We start from the raw sequence: 20,421 nt of genomic DNA on the forward strand, positions 1-20,421 counted from the left end.
TGTTCAGCCATATGTGAAACGCCAACCACGACCTGCAACAAATGATGGTGCCCAAGTAGGCGTTTTAGCTGCAGTCGCGGTTAATCCGCACATCAGTAGCAGACAAATTGCGCGAGAATCGGGAATCTCAAAAACGTCGGTGTTGAAAATGCGACATCAACATCGATTGCACCCGTACCATATTTCTACACAAGAGAAATTACGGGACGATGACAACTTTCTTGCACGCGTTCTATTTAGCGACGAATCGTCATTCACCAACAGCGGTAGAGTAGACCGGCATAATATATACTATTGTGTAACGGAAAATCCACGATGGCTGTGACAAGTGAAACATCAGCGACCTTGGCGGGTTAATGTATGGTGCGGCATTATAGGACGAAGGATAATTGGCCCCCATTTTATCGATGGCAATCTAAATGATGCAATATATGCTGCTTTCCTACGTAAAGTTCTACCGATGTTAGAACAAGATGTTTCACTGCATGACAGAATGGCGGTGTACTTGCAACTTGCAACATGATGTATGTCCTGCACATAGGTCGCGTGCGGTTGAAGCGGCATTGAATAGCGTACTTCATGACAGGTGGATTGGTCCGCACGTTCACCGGATCTGACGTCCCCGGATTTCTTTCTGTGGGGAAAGTTGAAGGATATTTGCTATCGTGATCCACCGACAACGCCTGACAACATGCGTCAGCGCATTGTCAATGCATGCGCGAACATTACGGAAGGCGAAATACTCGCTGTTCAGAGGAATGTCATTACACATTTTGCCAAATACATTGAGGTTGACGGACATCATTTTGAGCATTTATTGCATTAATATGATATTTAGGTAATCACGCTGTAACAGAATGCGTTCTCAGAAATGAAAAGTTCTCAAAGTTACATGTATCATATTGTAACAACCAAAATAAAATGTTCAAACGTACCTACGTTCTGTATTTTTATTTAAAAAAAACTACCTGTTACCAACAGTTCGACTAAAATTGTGAGCCATATGTTTGTGACTATTAGAGCGCCATCAATCACAAAGCGAAGAAAGTGGTCCAACTAAAGCATTCATATTTATTTACGTACTACACGAATATGTAATAAAATGGGGGTTCCTATTTAAAGAAACGCAGTTGATATCCGTTTCACCTATGGCATCGCCATCTAGCGAGCCAACCATAGCGCCATCTGGTTTCCCTTTTAAAGCTAGACAAGTTTCGTCTTTTGTAATTTTTCCGTTTTACGCTTATTTCGTGAGATATTTGGCCTGTTCACGATCAATAGACTACCCTGTATAAATGGGATTCTCTCTTAAGGTATGGTTGCCGATCTGTGATGTAGCAACTGAACTGATTACTTTGAAGTGTGGCAGTACTCCTGATAATATCAGCTTTTCGAATATTTTAGAAAAATGTATCAATACGGGGACTAAACGATATTTTTGTAGAGCATTATGGAGATCACATTTTGCGTAAGTTGAATGATAGATGATCGTATACATTTTCACATGAATTACAGGATAAAATTACATAAGACGTGGAAGCGTCAATATCTCCAAGCTAATACGATACGAAAATAATGCACAGTCTTTGTCGTAACAACAAGGACATTGTTGCGGAGAGCTGTGAGAAAATAGCCAAAGACAGAAAGGATCATCAGAAATGAAAGATTCTCATACAACTCTGAAAGCCAGTAAAATTACGAAGTCACTATAAGATGAAATGTGAGCAATGAAGGATATATATTCAGAAATGTAGAAACTATGTAAATTAGTGTAATAGTAGCAGCATTGTCACTGTCATTTATAGCTGTCTTCATAACTAATGATAGCTGTGAACTTATCTAAGTGCACAACTCGTATATTAATCTGTTACTGCGAGGGAAGGAACATGCGTAATAGATGACAAAATCTTGTGAGTCGTTGGACCGCGTCACAATCGTCTTCAAACTTCTCCACTGCTCGACGTTCCGTGCTCTCTGTCGGAATCTTCTTCCGGATTCCGTTGTGTCCCTGGTCACTTGAGTGATCAGTCAAGCAGGGAGACCAGTGGAATCCTGAGTAACATCCCTGGCAGAGAGATCGAAATGGCGAGCAGAGAAGTAGTTTGAAGAGGAATGTGGTGCAGCCTAACGGCTCACAACATTTTGTGATCAGTGACAACGGCCAAGAAAGCTTGTAGACACACATAAACATAAGCGAGCTTATTACAGTAAATCCCATTACAAAATGTACGTTCATTAGGAGCTTCGGGTATAGCAGCAGAAATAACATAATTCAATAGGTTTGCTGTAATGGACATGTTTCTTCCTAGTACATTCTTCCAGAAGAAAATGATTATAATTTATAATCATAGACTTGGCAAAGGTCATATGCATTTAGATTGACTTCATTTTATCAAATAATAAACTTTTGCACTATATGATCATTTTAAACGACTTTCGGACTGCAAGACTAGTAAGGTTTAGAGCAAAAATAGATGCAGAGCTAGAAAGGAAGTGGCTTATAAAACAGAAAATGAGGAATACATAGGAACACAATTTATATAATTATAGAGAGGTAAATCAGAATAAACAGAGCAACAGTTTAACATTTAAGTAAATGATAACATACACAAAAGTGGAACTACAGCTCAGGCCTTACATCCAGATCAGTACCTACTAAAATGAACAGTCTTTAAATACCTGGATCCTGTAATAGACTTTGAAGCATACAAGATACCGGCTCTGGCAGTGAACATCCCCTAAACAGCAAATGCTTTAAATTTCGTTACCCAGTTATAGAGGGTAATAATGAGACTTAGTATAATAACTGCGAAGTAAATTCATTTGGAGATTTCAATACTGATTCCGTCTCTGGTTGATATTCACAAGAACCCTATCAAGAATAGAAGTACATAGTGAAACACCAATTGATAATTCGTTTCTAAACCCCAAATGTCTTTCATTAAATAGATATGTGCCGCATAATCCCAGGCAAGAATAGAAGAACACAGTGCAACCAATACATTGAACTTCTAGTAAAGGAAATCAAAGAGAGATTGAGAAATGTAATTAAAGTGCAGGGAGAAGAAATAAAAACTTTAAGGTTTGCCAGTAAGATTTTAATTATGTCAGAGACACACGAGCAGCAGTTGAACGCAGTGAAAGTGCCTTGGAAAGAAGTTATAAAATCAATATCAACGAAGGAAAAGCAAGCGAGTCGAATTAATTCAGATGAAACTGAAGGAGCTAGATTAGGAAACGGAACTCCAAAAGTAGGGATGAGTTATTGCTTGACTCTTGAATTATTTGTATCTCAGAGAATTATTTACGAACAGAATCCTACGATTTTTTTTTGCAAGTTCGTTGTAGATGCGAGGTGTAACCGTGTATGCAACAAGTAAAGTACGTTACGAAAGTTGACAGGACGAAACATTGTAAAGACTAAATATTTGAAGGAAAAACTTTTCATTATAGGTCCTGAAGACCTGACATTGTGCTAGGCTCATTACCTTTCAAAGACATGAAATTAATTTTGTATAGGAATTTCAATATAACTTTTCTTTTCCAGATAAAAGAATATTAATGAATTTACATAATTGAAACTTACAACCTTGTAACACAGTCTACTTTCCTTATAGAGTTCAATGAAACAACAGAAAAATCGTAGACCATACTTCATAGATTGTTCCCCAGTTGATGGGCACATTTTGAGACAAATTAGTAATGGCCTTCCTTACTGGGTGTTTCTCTTCTTGTAGTTATTTACAAGGGTCGTTCACCAACTAATGACCCACATTTTTTAAAAAAAGCCATTAATATACATAGACGAACGTCCTTATTGGTGCTTCACATTTGATGTTTGTTCTGTACGCCGGTGAAGTTTCGAACCGTTATGGGAGATGGCAGAGCCGTAGTACAGCATCAAAATTACGTCCACATACGAATCACGTTACAAGTAACGTGCTGTTATTGAATTCTTATGTGCAGAAAGAAAATGGTGTTAAACATCCCTAAACGTTTGTGTGCAGTGTATGGCGATGCTGCAATTGATAGGAGTACAATTGGACGGTGGGTAAAGAAAGTTACAGCCCCAGGAAATGCAGAAACAGAACTCCATGAACAGTCACGCTCGGGACGTCCTGTCACAGCCACTGGGAGTTGGGTTGGGTTGTTTGGGGGAAGAGACCAAACAGCGAGGTCATCAGTCTCATCGGATTACGGAAGGACGGGGAAGGAAGTTGGCTGTGCCCTTTCAGAGGAGCCATCCCGGCATTTGCCTGGAGCTATTTAGGGAAATAATGGAAAACCTAAATCATTATGGTCGTACGCGGGATTGAACCGACGTCTTCCCGAATGCGAGTTCACAGCCACTGCTGCAGACATGTTGAATCGTGCGGATGCCATTATTCGTGCCGCCCGACGCATCACAACTCGACAATTGGCTCTACAGTTGTCGGTCAGTATTGGAAGTGCGTCTCCAATGACCTCGGATATTCAAAGAGGTGCCCACAGCGAACCACAAGATTCGATAAAAGGCCATTTCATCTGAATTGTGGGAGCGTTTTAAGAGAAACGGAAGGCGTTCCTGGCATGTAGAGCTACGGGGTACAAAAGCTGGGTGCATCACTTTGAGCCGGAAACAAACAAAAAAGCAGTCCACGGAATGGCATCGTCCTCATTCACTACGAAAGAAGAAATTCAAAACAACTCCCTGTGCTAGGAAATTCATGGTGACAGTCTTCTGGGATTGTGATGGGGTCATTCTCGTGGATGTGACTTCAAGTAAAGAAACTGAGTGCTATCTAGCCCCTCAATAAAAGTCCAACAGAAAAAAAGCAAAACCGAACCGAGTGTACACAGCATCAGTGATAGTATCGAAAAATACCATAGAGTATCAACAACGCCTTGTAATTAAATCACAGTTCATACGTATAATTTTATCCACCAATATTTAAATGTGTTGTCCGTTTCAGTTTCTTTGCTCCCTCATCTCTCGATGATGGTTTTGCAGAAGGCAAGTGCACGCATGTCAACAGTATTTTGCTTCACATTATACCTGTTAAATATTTCGAAATCAGGATCATTATCGCTGTTATCAAAGTTTCATCAGAGAGTTCACTGAGACGTTCTTGAACATCCACCACTGCGTTACGTAAAACACGTTGCACAGAACATCCAGCTATCACCGCTATGGAGAAATCGTAGCATTCAAGAGACCTACGACACGCAATTTTTTTTTTTTCGTCAGTCTACTGACTGGTTTGATGCGGCCCGCCACGAATTCCTTTCCTGTGCTAACCTCTTCATCTCAGAGTAGCACTTGCAACCTACGTCCTCAATTATTTGCTTGACGCATTCCAATCTCTGTATTCCTCTACAGTTTTTGCCCTCTACAGCTCCCTCTAGTACCATGGAAGTCATTCCCTCATGTCTTAGCAGATGTCCTATCATCCTGTCCCTTCTCCTTAGCAGTGTTTTCCACATATTCCTTTCCTCTCCGATTCTGCGTAGAACCTCCTCATTCCTTACCTTATCAGTCCACCTAATTTTCAACATTCGGCTGTAGCACCACATCTCAAATGCTTCGATTCTCTTCTGTTCCGGTTTTCCCACAGTCCATGTTTCACTACCATACAATGCTGTACTCCAGACGTACATCCTCAGAAATTTCTTCCTCAAATTAAGGCCAGTATTTGATATTAGTAGACTTCTCTTGGCCAGAAATGCCTTTTTTGCCATAGCGAGTCTGCTTTTGATGTCCTCCTTGCTCCGTCCGTCATTGGTTATTTTACTGCCTAGGTAGAAGAATTCCTTAACTTCATTGACTTCGTGACCATCAATTCTGATGTTAAGTTTCTCGCTGTTCTCATTTCTACTACTTCTCATTACCTTCGTCTTTCTCCGATTTACTCTCAAACCATACTGTGTACTCATTAGACTGTTCATTCCGTTCAGCAGATCATTTAATTCTTCTTCACTTTCACTCAGGATAGCAAAGTCATCAGCGAATCGTATCATTGATATTCTTTCACCTTGTATTTTAATTCCACTCCTGAATCTTTCTTTTATTTCCATTATTGCTTCCTCGATGTACAGATTGAAGAGTAAGGGCGAAAGGCTACAGCCTTGTCTTACACCCTTCTTAATACGAGCACTTCGTTCTTGATCGTCCACTCTTATTATTCCCTCTTGGTTGTTGCACATATTGTATATGACCCGTCTCTCCCTATAGCTTACTCCTACTTTTTTCAGAATCTCGAACAGCTTGCACCATTTTATATTCTCGAACGCTTTTTCCAGGTCGACAAATCCTATGAACGTGTCTTGATTTTTCTTTAGCCTTGCTTCCATTATTAGTCGTAACGTCAGAATAGCCTCTCTCGTGCCTTTACTTTTCCTAAAGCTAAACTGATCGTCAACTAGCGCATTATCAATTTTCTTTTCCTTTCTTCTGTATATTATTCTTGTAAGCAGCTTCGATGAATGAGCTGTTAAGCTGATTGTGCGATAATTCTCGCACTTGTCAGCTCTCGCCGCCTTCGGAATTGTGTGGATGATACTTTTCCGAAAGTCAGATGGTATGTCACCAGACTCATATATTCTACACACCAACGTGAATAGTCGTTTTGTTGCCACTTCCCCTAATGATTTTAGAAATTCTGATGGAATGTTAGCTATCCCTTCTGCCTTATTTGACCGTAAGTCCTCCAAAACTCTTTTAAATTCCGTTTCTAATACTGGATCCCCAATCTCTTCTAAATCGACTCCTGTTTCTTCTTCTATCACACCAGACAAATCTTCACCCTCATAGAGGCTTTCAATGTATTCTTTCCACCTATCTGCTCTCTCCTCTGCATTTAACAGTGGAATTCCCGTTGCACTCTTAATGTTACCACCGTTGCTTTTAATGTCACCAAAGGTTGTTTTGACTTTCCTGTATGCTGAGTCTGTCCTTCCGACAATCGTATCTTTTTCGATGTCTTCACATTTTTCCTGCAGCCATTTCGTCTTAGCTTCCCTGCACTTCCTATTTATTTCATTCCTCAGCGACTTGTATTTCTGTATTCCTGATTTTCCCGGAACATGTTTGTACTTCCTCCTTTCATCAATCAACTGAAGTATTTCTTCTGTTACCCATGGTTTCTTCGCAGCTACCTTCTTTGTACCTATGTTTTCCTTCCCAACTTCTGTGATGGCCCTTTTTAGAGATGTCCATTCCTCTTCAACTGTGCTGCCTACTGCGCTATTCCTTATTGCTGTATCTGTAGCGTTAGAGAACTTCAAACGTTTCTCGTCATTCCTTAGCACTTCCGTATCCCACTTCTTTGCGTATTGATTCTTCCTGACTAATGTCTTGAACTTCAGCCTACTCTTCATCACTACCATATTGTGATCTGAATCTATATCTGCTCCTGGGTACGCCTTACAATCCAGTATCTGATTTTGGAATCTCTGTCTGACCATGATGTAATCTAATTGAAATCTTCCTGTATCTCCCGGCCTTTTCCAAGTATACCTCCTCCTCTTGTGATTCATGAACAGGGTATTCGCTATTACTAGCTGAAACTTGTTACAGAACTCAATTAGTCTTTCTCCTCTTTCATTCCTTGTCCCAAGCCCATATTCTCCTGTAACCTTTCCCTCTACTCCTTCCCCTACAACTGCATTCCAGTCGCCCATGACTATTAGATTTTCGTCCCCCTTTACATACTGCATTACCCTTTCAATATCCTCATACACTTTCTCTATCTGTTCATCTTCAGCTTGCGACGTCGGCATGTATACCTGAACTATCTTTGTCGGTGTTGGTGTGCTGTCGATTCTGATTAGAACAACCCGGTCACTGAACTGTTCACAGTAACACATCCTCTGCCCTACCTTCATAACGAATCCTACACCTGTAATACCATTTTCTGCTGCTGTTGATATTACCCGATACTCATCTGACCAGAAATCCTTGTCTTCCTTCCACTTCACTTCGCTGACCCCTACTATATCTAGCTTGAGCCTTTGCATTTCCCTTTTCAGATTTCTAGTTTCCCTACCACGTTCAAGCTTCTGACATTCCACGCCCCGACTCGTAGAGCATTATCCGTTCGTTGATTATTCTATCTTTTTCTCATGGTAACCTCCCCCTTGGCAGTCCCCTCCCGGAGATCCGAATGGGGGACTATTCCGGAATCTTTTGCCAATGGAGAGATCATCATGACACTTCTTCAGCTACAGGCCACATGTCCTGTGGATACACGTTACGTGTCTTTAATGCAGTATTTTCCATTGCCTTCTGCATCCTCATGTCGTTGATCATTGCTGATTCTTCCGCCTTTAGGGGCAATTTCCCACCCCTAGGACAAGAGAGTGCCCTGAACCTCTATCCGCTCCTCCACCCTCTTTGACAAGGCCGTTGGCAGAATGAGGCTGACTTCTTATGCCGGAAGTCCTCGGCCGCCAATGCTGATTATTTATCAAAATTTTCGGCATTGGCGGGGATCGAACCCGTGACCGAAGACGCTACCCCTAGACCACGGGACTCTATGGCCCATAAATAAGAAACAAAGAGCAGCAACAATGCAAGGGTTCCGGCATGTAGTATTGTTAGGGAGTTGTTGCAAATGGATCATACAACCCACTTCGAAAATATCATACTACCAATGAAAATATCATACATTTTTATCTTTCAGGCTCTGCCCACCTACTACTATCTCAACCTATGCTGATAGTGTTAATCTATGTTCCGTAGTTCAAAAAACACATTAAAACTATTTGACAAAAGAAAAGAAAAGTAAACGATGTCTCTGGTAGAACTGTCAGCACTTGTCTGGATGAATCTTTTCACTGCCACTGACTTCAATATAATCGTCTATAATATAGTTGAAACTTGTCAACTTCATCCATATATTTGGACGAGTAAAGGTCTCAACTGTGGTCATTCTTTCAATCATAGACTTGGTCAGCTGAAATCTAAAAGCAGCCCTAGCATCATTTGACGCACCGTGATGTCAGGAGAGTTCCATTCATTGTAGACATATATAGTCAGTTTCTCAACTTAGTTTTCATTGTGTGTATCTTGCTCAAAACAAAAATTTTAAAACTTAATTAATTGTTTTAGATTAGACCCAAAAAATGAGATGATTCTCGTGGGTGTGGAACATGTCAGATATTGTAACATAAAAAACATAAAAAAATTGAATATAATACATACTACCCTGATCATTTGTCAGGAGATTATCAAAACAAGTGAATACGCTGCAGTAAACTGGAACTGCTAAAATTTACAGAACTATACACTGTCAGAACTAAACGTTGTTATGCACTCATCATAAATTTATCATACACAAAATACTCTCATAAATTTATCATACACAAAATACCTAATATTGACTGTTGGGACCAAGTGCTGTCAAAACTGAAATCTAAAAACATTTTCACTTGAGCTGGTCAAACAGTCCCTGTTAAGGTATTCATCTATAGAGTAGAAGGAGTTCTCAATTAAAAAGTCTTTTAAACTCTGATTAAACCGTATTTTTTTAATGGTTGCTGGCAATTTATTGAAAATATGTTTTCCTGAATGTGGGACCCCTTTTTGGACCAAGGTAAGTGATTTTTGGGCTTCATGAACATTGTTCTTATTCCTAGTATTGATACTATGTATTGAGCTATTGGTTGGAAACAGAAATATATTACTTGCAACAAATTTCATTAAAGAATAAATATATTGAGAAGCAGCGGTTAGAATACAGAGTTCCTTGAACAGCTTTCTACATGATGTTCTTGAATTTACACCACAAATGATTCTTATTCCACGGTTTTGCACGCTAAATCTTTTGTTCAGTTATCCCAGAATATGATCCCATATGACATAATAGAATGAAAGTAAGCAACATATGTACATTTTTTGCTTTTATATCTCTTACAACTGACAACATTCTAACTGCAAATACATACTTGTTTAGGCACTTCAGCAATTCTGTGATATTCTCTTCCCAACTTATATTATTAACAAGTTGCAATCCAAGAACCTATTCGATCTGCATGTCTTCATATGTTATACACTTGCTGGAAGCAAATCTTTTGCAACTGCATGTAATGGATCTTTTCAAACTTTAATGACAGTGAATTAGCTTTAAGCTATTTATTAATGTCAGTGAAAATATGATTAGCAGCTGTTTCTAAATCTGTACTGGACTTGGTACTTATTGCAATGTTTCTATCATCTGTAACCAAAACAAAATTAGCATCTGACAGTGTAACAGACGAGAGGTCATTAAGGTGCACAAAAAAAAGTAACAGACCCAAGATGGGACCTTGAGAAACACCACAAGTAATTAATTCCCAATCCGATGAGGACTGAGCGCTTACTGCACATGTATTTCACAACGACACCCTTTGTTTCCTGTTAATTAAGTAAGACTCGAACTATTTCGTAGCACTGCCGGTGACACCATAATATTCTACTTTACATATAGGAATGCTGTGGTCCACACAGGTCACAGAAAATGCCAGTAGCCTCTAATTTGTTGTCTAATGAATAAATTACAATCTCACTCTAAGTGTAAATAGCTATCTTTATATCAGAACCCTTAAGAAACCCAAAATGTGGCTTGGACAACATATTATTACCAGTCACATGCGTAAGGAGACACTTGAACACAACCTTTCCAAATATTTTTGAAGAAGTTGGCAAAAGTGAAATTGGTTGATAGTTTGATGGTATCTCTTTATCCCCTTTCTTGTAAAGAGGCTTAACTTCCGCATATTTTAGCCAGTCTGGAAATGTTACGCTTTAATAGATTGATTACACAAATAAGATAGAACTCAGTTCGCATGAGCACTCATTGATAAACTTCGTTGATGTGTTATCATAGCCACTAGAATACTTAGAGTTTAAGGATTTTGTGATGTATGCTCGTACTTCTTTGGGAGACGTGTCACTTCCATTTTACTAACGTTATTCTTAAAGACTGTTATCAGACAGTCCACTGCACTGTTCACCAAACCTGATAACCCCAAGCTGTCAGTAACAGAAATAAAGTACTTGTTTAAGAGGTTTGCAACACTACATGCACTCATTACCAATGTCTCATTTATGTTCAGAGCCATCGGTTCCTATTCCGTTTTGGCCCCAACTGCCTCTGTCTTCATTACATCCCATACAGTTCTCATTTTGATGCCTGAAGTAATTATCTTTTTCTCAGGATAAAGCTACTTCGATTTATGTATAACTTGCTTCAATATTTTGCACTATTTTTGTAATGCATGACAATGCTCACGCCAGAGCTGTTCCTAGATAGTAGATACAGTCTCCTTTTTGTCCCACATGATATCTTTATTCCTTATGTAATTCATGGATTATTTTTTTACTTCTGTCTGATTTGAGTTACCTTTAAGGGAAGCCAGTTTTCAAATGTGGAACTTTATTAATGGATGCTTTGTATTTTCTATTTCAGTCAGAAGTACTGTAAACATCTATCCAGTTCATGTCTTTGAGCAATTTTCTGAATTTCTCAATTTTTGACTGATTTATCACCCTCCTGTACTCAGATATAAAAGATTTTTTATCCTGACAAGATGATGCATGACATGATCAAATTGCCCATTTATTATTGGTTTTGTGATATGACTTTTTTCCCTAGATTTGTTTACAAAGATATTATCAATAGCAGTCTCAGAGCACTTACATATCCTAGTTGCAAAGTTCACAGTAGGAACTAAAATAAATGACTGTGTTACTGATTGCAATAACTGTTCACTGACAGAGCTTTTCAATAAATCCACATTAAAATCACCAGCAACTACTATTTCCTTGTTTTCTACTGTGGGATGGGACAACATTTTAAAAAAATAATATTGAAAACGTTGAAATTTGGATGTGTCTCCTCTCACTCTTCCTCATTCGTTAAATAATCACACTAATTGTCGATAAGGATGATAACAGCAACAACCAAACAGCTAGCAATCTACTGGCAATAGCGATTTTTTTCTAACCTGAATACTCGCTCGCATTCTGCTGTGGAATGCGGAAGTGATAGAAGTGCCAGGACAATTTCCGCTAAAGCACCCTACAAATGCAACCCGTCATCGGATGAGATTTGTCCAACCTGAAAATTTATATATATACGTTGTCCTTTAATTAGTCCTGTACTTATACACATTTACAGCACGCAATAACTCTTTTCCCTTCATATACGGATGCAGACCTCCCCCCATGAACCACGGACCTTGCCGTTGGTGGGGAGGCTTGCGTGCCTCAGCGATACAGATAGCCGTACCGTAGGTGCAACCACAATGGAGGGGTATCTGTTGAGAGGCCAGACAAACGTGTGGTTCCTGAAGAGGGGCAGCAGCCTTTTCAGTAGTTGCAGGGGCAACAGTCTGGATGATTGACTAATCTGGCCTTGTAACAATAACCAAAACGGCCTTGCTGTGCTGGTACTGCGAACGGCTGAAATCAAGGGGAAACTACGTCTGTAATCTTTCCCGAGGGCATGCAGCTTTACTGTATGATTAAATGATGATGGCGTCGTCTTGGCTAAAATATTCCGGAGGTAAAATAGTCCCCCATTCGGACCTCCGAGCGGGGACTACTCAAGAGGATGTCGTTATCAGGAGAAAGAAAACTGGCGTTCTACGGATCGGAGCGTGGAATGTCAGATCTCTTAATCGGGCAGGTAAGTTAGAAAATTTAAAAAGGGAAATGGATAGGTTAAAGTTAGATATAGTGGGAATTAGTGAAGTTCGGTGGCAGGAGGAACAAGACTTTTGGTCAAGTGACTACAGAGTTATAAACACAAAATCAAATAGGGGTCATGCAGGAGTAGGTTTAATAATGAATAAAAAAAATAGAAGTGCGGGTATGCTACTACAAACAGCATAGTGCATGCATTATTGTGGCCAAGATAGACACGAAGCCCATGCCTACTACAGTAGTACAAGTTAATATGCCAACTATCTCTGCAGACAATGAAGAAATTGATGAAATGTATGATGAGATAAAAGAAATTAAGCAGGTAGTGAAGGATGACGAAAATTTAAGAGTTATGGGTGACTGGAATTCGGTAGTAGGAAAAGGGAGAGAAGGAAACGTAGTAGGTGAATATGGACTGGGGCAAAGAAATGAGACAGGCGAAATACCCTCAAGCTTCAAGAAGAATATAATAATTCAAAGCCCAAACAAAGCAGGTGTTGACAGATGTGAAAATTACCGAAGTATCAGTTTAATAAGTCACAGCTGCAAAATACTAACACTAATTCTTTACAGACGAATGGAAAAACTAGTAGAAGCCGATCTCGGGGAAGATCAGTTTGGATTCCGTAGGAATATTGGAACACGAGAGGCAATACTGACCCTACGACTTATCTTAGAAACTAGATTAAGGAAAGGCAAACCTACGTATCTAGCATTTGTAGACTTAGAGAAAGCTTTTGACAATGTTGATTGGAATACTCTCTTTCAAATTCTGAAGGTAGCAGGGGTAAAATACAGGGAGCGAAAGGCTATTTACAATCTGTACAGAAACCAGATGGCAGTTATAAGAGTCGAGGGACATGAAAGGGAAGCAGTGGTTGGGAAGGGAGTGAGACAGGGTTGCAGTCTCTCCCCGATGTTATTCAATCTGTATATTGAGAAAGCAGTGAAGGAAACAAAAGAAAAATTCGGAGCAGGTATTAAAATCTATGGAGAAGAAATAAAAACGTTGAGGTTCGCCGATGACATTGTAATTCTGTCAGAGACAGCAAAGGACTTGGAAGGGCAGTTGAACGGAATGAATAGTGTCTTGAAAGGTGGATATAAGCTGAATATCAACAAAAGCAAAACGAGGATAATGGAATGTAGTCGAATAAAGTCGGGTGATGCTGAGGGAATTAGATTAGGAAATGAGACAATTAAAGTAGTAAAGGAGTTTTGCTATTTGGGGAGCAAAATAACTGATGATGGTCGAAGTAGAGAGGATATAAAATGTAGACTGGCAATGGCAAGGAAAGCGTTTCTGAATAAGAGAAATTTGTTAATATCGAGTGTAGATTTAAAAGTGTCAGGAAGTCATTTCTGAAAGTATTTGTATGAAGTGTAGCCATGTATGGAAGTGAAACATGGACGATAACTAGTTTGGACAAGAAGAGAATAGAAGCTTTCGAAATGTAGTTTTACAGAAGAATGCTGAAGATTAGATGGGTAGATCACATAACTAATGAGGAAGTATTGAATAGGATTGGAGAGAATTTTGTGGCACAACTTGACCAGAAGAAGGGATCGGCTGGTAGGACATGTTCTGAGGCATCAAGGGATCACCAATTTAGTATTAGAGGGCAGCGTGAAGGGTAAAAATCGTAGAGGGAGACCAAGAGATGAATACGCGAAGCAGATTCAGAAGTATGTAGGTTGCAGTAGGTACTGGGAGATGAAGAATCTTGCACAAGATAGAGTAGCATGGAGAGCTGCATCAAACCAGTCTCAAGACTGAAGACTACAACAAACAACATGGATGCAGAATAAAATTATTTAAAAAAATCATACACAGCATATTATTATGAAAACTTGTGCCAAAATCTATCACGATCAGATTCCGAAGAGACATCTGCTGGAAGCACATTCAAGGGCAAAGAGCGTCATTCATCATCCACTTTTTGCATTTCAGATGGTTTAACTCGTGGAACAAAATATGCCAGTGTTAAAGTAGTTGTAACGTCTCTCTGTGTACGAGAAAATACACTCCTGGAAATTGAAATAAGAACACCGTGAATTCATTGTCCCAGGAAGGGGAAACTTTATTGACACATTCCTGGGGTCAGATACATCACATGATCACACTGACAGAACCACAGGCACATAGACACAGGCAACAGAGCATGCACAATGTCGGCACTAGTACAGTGTATATCCACCTTTCGCAGCAATGCAGGCTGCTATTCTCACATGGAGATGATCGTAGAGATGCTGGATGTAGTCCTGTGGAACGGCTTGCCATGCCATTTCCACTTGGCGCCTCAGTTGGACCAGCGTTCGTGCTGGACGTGCAGACCGCGTGAGACGACGCTTCATCCAGTCCCAAACATGCTTAATGGGGGACAGATCCGGAGATCTTGCTGGCCAGGGTAGTTGACTTACACCTTGTAGAGCACGTTGGGTGGCACGGGATACATGCGGACGTGCATTGTCCTGTTGGAACAGCAAGTTCCTTTGCCGGTCTAGGAATGGTAGAACGATGGGTTCGATGACGGTTTGGATGTACCGTGCACTATTCAGTGTCCCCTCGACGATTACCAGAGGTGTACGGCCAGTGTAGGAGATCGCTCCCCACACCATGATGCCGGGTGTTGGCCCTGTGTGCCTCGGTCGTATGCAGTCCTGATTGTGGCGCTCACCTGCACGTCGCCAAACACGCATACGACCATCATTGGCACCAAGGCAGAAGCGACTCTCATCGCTGAAGACGACACGTCTCCATTCGTCCCTCCATTCACGCCTGTCGCGACACCACTGGAGGCGGGCTGCACGATGTTGGTGCGTGAGCGGTAGACGGCCTAACGGTGTGCTGGACCGTAGCCCAGCTTCATGGAGACAGTTGCGAATGGTCCTCGCCGATACCCCAGGAGCAACAGTGTCCCTAATTTGCTGGGAAGTGGCGGTGCGGTCCCCTATGGCACTGCGTAGGATCCTACGGTGTTGGCGTGCATACGTGCGTCGCTGCGGTCCGGTCCCAGGTCGACGGGCACGTGCACCTTCCGCCGACCACTGGCGACAACATCGATGTACTGTGGAGACCTCACGCCCCACGTGTTGAGCAATTCGGCGGTACGTCCACCCGGCCTCCCGCATGCCCACTATACGCCCTCGCTCAGAGTCCGTCACCTGCACATACGGTTCACGTTTACGCTGTCGCGTCATGCTACCAGTGTTAAAGACTGCGATGGAGCTCCGTATGCCACGGCAAACTGGCTGACATTGACGGCGGCGGTGCACAAATGATGCGCAGCTAGCGCCATTCGACGGCCAACACCGCTGTTCCTGGTGTGTCCGCTGTGCCGTGCGTGTGATCATTGCTTGTACAGCCCTCTCGCAGTGTCTGGAGCAAGTGTGGTGGGTCTGACACAACCGTGTCAATGTGTTCTTTTTTCCATTTCCAGGAGTGTATTTTTAGGGGATAATACAGTATATAATACAGATACTGTAAATGTTCTAGCACAGCGTCATTAAATTTAAACCACCTCTGAAAATCTTTACATCCACGTGTTAAGAAGTTGTGGCCCCTCTCCCTAAATTTCCTTATAAGATGAGACATGGCCAAAACATCCTACGACTTCATTGCTTCCAGAAATTCTACACCTAAATACATTATGTTAAATATCAACAAAAAAAATGGGTCGTGTCTGCTGTCTTTCCAGGGTCCACAATAATTTTTACACAGAGATTCTTTGTGACTATAATCCTGTCATGTAGGTTAGCAGATTGCCTTAAACAGATTTTTCATTTGTTTCTTTAAGTTCAGCACTACAACTTTTGAAGCAAGCATTCATTGTATGAAACCTCGACAGAATCCACTTCAGAAATTGGAAAGTTTAATAAATGGATAAGGGAGCAAGTCTGGAATCTCTTTGGACTTATTAACCATTTCTGTTGCCCACTGATCAATAAAAAATAAAATTAATGCATTCCACTGTAGCGGCATCGTTCAACAACAAGAAGAAGTGAAAGGCAACGAGTTTGCGCTTGATGTAGACTTTTATGTACTTTAAGCTGCATAAATTTTTGAAATTTAGCCGTTTGCAAATTCGATTTAAGTAATTACGTACATCTCTTGCAAGTTCCTCGCAATGAGTAGGAAGTGCCTTGCAACCACCATTAGCACACAAATGAGTGAATGACAAATGCACTTTGTTAATATGATTCCAGGAATGAACTTTTTTTAGTCGACTGGATACAGAACTGTGCTTCCCCACCATCTGAGCCAGAACCAATAGCGTTTTCTAATGGACTATCATGTTGCAGTAAGACATGAGTGAGCTTCTCAAACAAATAAGCCCCAGTTGCACCAATTACAGGCACTGCCATTATTTCAATCAAACTGAAGAATTTGCTCAAAATTTGGACAACATCTGTACTTTCATCTGTCAAAATGGAGAATTTTACTGTCTACAGCTTGGAAATAAGATCATTTTTATGAGTAGGTGCAATAACATTTCTTGTAGTAGCTGCACTTTTTAATATAGCTGTCTAATGGTCAGTTGTATTAAAAGTAATATCAAGAGCCGCTAGGAAAGAGCGTTTTCGTGCCTCTGGATAAACTTCGCAAAAGTTACGCGTGATTTTTCAGTAATACCTCTCATTTCATTTATATACTGTTTTCATTGCACGTATTTCTGTAATACATTTGGAGTAGCTATTGTAGAAACATTACAGAGTTTGCATTTTGACTTACAACAATTATTATTAGGGTCCTTTGCTATCCACGAACGAAATGTTGGGTCCTCCCATATAGTACGATATACTTGAAGCCTGTGCTTAGATTTCTCACTTCTTGGCAAGTAACCTCTTTGCAGCTTCTTTTCCTTTGGCGTAGAAACGACTCACATCCCTTCATCACTACATGACATTACACCCGCTAAATAAATTATTCAATTAACAAAAAAAATGTTAATATTATATATTATTTGATATGGCGTGCTAAATGCCGAACTAGAACACCAAGAGCTGAGCATGATTGTTAAACAGCTCACAGCACAACTGCCGGTATATCCACGTGTAATGAGATATGTTCTACAGGAGGCACCTAGCCAAAATCCACTGTTGTTAGATTGTCAGTATTAAACCGGACTGTGATGGACATAACAGCGCTAAAATAAGTCCGTAGGAGGCGCATGTATGGGGAGACGTTCTTACACTCGGCTAAGAAATCTTAACGTGTGCGTAGTTCATTGTCGCGTTCGTGCTTCGTAATCATTTGATAGTAATCTAATAATGCATGCAGAGTTGATTTGTTTTATAACGAGTCAGGACCATACATCATAAAGTACTTGAAATTATGGTATACGCATTAACTTTAACACACATCTAATAATCTTGCCTGCAGGTGTAGTTTGCGATCCAATAGTAAGGTACACAGAAGAGCCCATTTCGCTTTGCAGGCGTGTGTGAAATTTGTATCACGAGACAAAAAATCGTAGTGGTCTGAAAGACGATCCATGGTAGCTAAGGGGTATACAAATTGCCATTACTGTAATGCATTCTTTTCTTACGAATTCGGGTTATATTGCATTCTTAATCCAAGGTGTACATAAATGAACTGCAGAATCTTAGAAATTGTTTTGTGTTGGAATATTACATATCGTTGTTTACCCACAGCTGCTGTACTGCAGTCCTTGACTTGAGCTATATAGGACAAGAGTAGAAGGTTACATAGATTTTCCGTTTATTTTCAAGTATTTTTTCATCCTAATTTCTGCGCAGCATGTCCTATACGAATCTCCAGCTTCCCGCGAAAATGTTCTCTTTTTCACATGTTTCACTATGTGAGTGAACCCATAGGATGTTCACAGTCGCTGTTCATCTCACATATATTGCTTCCCTGCGTCAAACAGTCGTTTTTTTCTGGCAAAGGCAATGATATGATTGTATTTTTTTTACTATAATCGTCACCTCTGATTAGCCGACTTGTATAAAAATCTTCGCAATAGTTGAATGCGATATTCACACTACAATGGTGTTTTCGTAACTGACAACCAAAATCTTTGCGAGTAACTGTTGGAATTAAAATGACATGCTCGTGTTGAGTAATTAATGCATGAGCACGGGGCTTCGTTTGGACGACGTCTTTCTGCTTCCAGCAGCAACTCTACATCAAGTATGTTTTATCACTGTATCGCCATTAAAATACGCGTGTCAGATAGTAACAAACACGTTTGAGAAGTAGAAGTCCTCGCTTACAGGGATCCATGGGATGCGAATTGTAGAAACTGTGGCTAAGAATATAGAAGCATTGTTGATAAATAAGGACGCTTGATTGTTTGTGTGTGCGTCTGTATGCTTTTTTAAAACTTATTGGGTATTGAAAAGGAAGTCCATATAGCACTTCAGATTTTTCACAGCTGCAGTATTTTTAATAACACACTCTCACGCCAACATACGTACAGAGAAAGACCCGCATTCACACACGGTTTCTGGTATTGACTGTTTATTTCATTCTATAGCACAATTTTTTATTTGTAGGTTTCAGTCACTTAAAGTAGTTTCATTACCTCATACTACATACAGAACAGAATATCAAACGGTATTGTTAACTTTCCTTAAACGATTATATGGGCCAATCCATGCCATTTAATTTAGTCTCCCAACCTTAGCGTCGTGGATTTTGTTGAATAGTGACATGCAGAGTCCAACATTTGCCAGACGTTATTCCACAAAATTTTAACTCTTCATCTGCAATACTTGAAGCGTTGTGCTATTCAAGTGAGGATGGTCAAAAAGTAGTGATACTCTGAATTTTTCGTCATTTTTGATAAGAGATTATATAGTGGTTAAGTGTTCACCCTGTGAAAAGTGATATTTTGCGAAGTTTGGCCATTAATTTTTCATAAACAAAAAGTTTTATAAAGGCCTACTTTTGAAAGAACGTAAAGTATTTTATTATTAAGAAAGTCACGAAGTCTTAGGGTTTACAATTTCTTTGTTTCAGAGTTATAATGCTTTCAGACCTTCTAACAACAACTGTGTGCATTAACTTTTACTGTCTTATTGCAACAGAGGTATTTTTCCAATTCCAAACCTGTGAGAGGTCAACCTCTTCATAATGCGGATGTACTGCCAACTGTTGGGTATTGCAACGGAAAGGTCAGCAACTCAAATGTAACAGTGCGCAGTAGCTCGTAACCACCAGCGTAAACCGATGTGATTGGTTCGCAGTATAATTAAATATTGTTTTTGACATTTTGCGTTGTAATTATTGAATGATCATTGTACTATTTATTACAATAGAGAGCAGTTCGTAGTCAGTCATTTTAGTCCATAAAATGAAGCCTAGTGTACAAAGTGTGTTTTGAAAATGGGTACATATATTTGTATAAATCTTGCATCTAAAATCATTAAATGTCACCTTAAGACCATTACCACATAAAGAAACATTTTCCTTCCGCCTGAAAACATTCAGGTCTGAAATGGTTAAGCGAAGGTGAATTCCATAAGTTTTCACACCAAATTTTAGTCCGTGCTGAAGTCATAGGCTTACATCGAAAAGGAACATCTCCACTTCTTCAGTTTTAACTATCATCTGAAAAAGCTAATTTTCTTATAATAGAATATGTAATTTATTGCGTGGAGATGCTATGAAAATAGTCTTTAAATGACAAAGAGTAAAGCCCTCCAAAATGCCTTCGAGAGTGCAAGATTTTAGTCATTATGGAAACTACACTTTCATTAAAGTTTCAAAAGTTTTTCCCTTCTTAGACTGG

Source organism: Schistocerca gregaria, chromosome 4 (assembly GCF_023897955.1).
Source record: "Schistocerca gregaria isolate iqSchGreg1 chromosome 4, iqSchGreg1.2, whole genome shotgun sequence".
Lineage (NCBI taxonomy): Eukaryota > Metazoa > Arthropoda > Insecta > Orthoptera > Acrididae > Schistocerca > Schistocerca gregaria.